Below are 995 nucleotides of genomic sequence, written 5' to 3'. Positions count from 1 at the left end.
TTCTCGTCCTCATTATATCCTCAGCCTCTTCCTGATCCTATCCTCATCCTCATCCTCATTCTCGTCCTCCATCCTATCCTCATCCTCGTCCTAATCGACATCCTATCCTCATCCTCGTCCTAATCGACATCCTATCCTCATCCTCGTCCTAATCGACATCCTATCCTCATCCTCGTCCTAATCGACATCCTATCCTCATCCTCGTCCTAATCGACATCCTATCCTCATCCTCGTCCTAATCGACATCCTATCCTCATCCTCGTCCTAATCGACATCCTATCCTCATCCTCGTCCTAATCGACATCCTATCCTCATCCTCGTCCTAATCGACATCCTATCCTCATCCTCGTCCTAATCGACATCCTATCCTCATCCTCGTCCTAATCGACATCCTATCCTCATCCTCGTCCTAATCGACATCCTATCCTCATCCTCGTCCTAATCGACATCCTATCCTCATCCTCGTCCTAATCGACATCCTATCCTCATCCTCGTCCTAATCGACATCCTATCCTCATCCTCGTCCTAATCGACATCCTATCCTCATCCTCGTCCTAATCGACATCCTATCCTCATCCTCGTCCTAATCGACATCCTATCCTCATCCTCGTCCTAATCGACATCCTATCCTCATCCTCGTCCTAATCGACATCCTATCCTCATCCTCGTCCTAATCGACATCCTATCCTCATCCTCGTCCTAATCGACATCCTATCCTCATCCTCATCCTCTTCCTCATCCTCATCCTCATTCTCGTCCTCCATCCTATCCTCATCCTTGTCCTATCCTCATCCTCATCCTATCCATTTTCTCATCCTCATCCTCTTCCACATCCTCATCCTCATGCTATCCTCATCCTCATCCTCTTCCTCATCCTCATCCTCATTCTCGTACTCATCCTATCCTCATCCTCCTCCTCATCCTATCGTCATCCTCTACCTTATTCTACTCCTCTTCCTATCCTCGTCCTCATCCTCATCCTATCCTAATTCTCA

The sequence above is a fragment of the Lupinus angustifolius genome, chromosome LG05, assembly GCF_001865875.1.
Source record: "Lupinus angustifolius cultivar Tanjil chromosome LG05, LupAngTanjil_v1.0, whole genome shotgun sequence".
Taxonomy (NCBI): Eukaryota; Viridiplantae; Streptophyta; class Magnoliopsida; order Fabales; family Fabaceae; genus Lupinus; species Lupinus angustifolius.
This window is presented reverse-complemented; position numbering follows the sequence as displayed.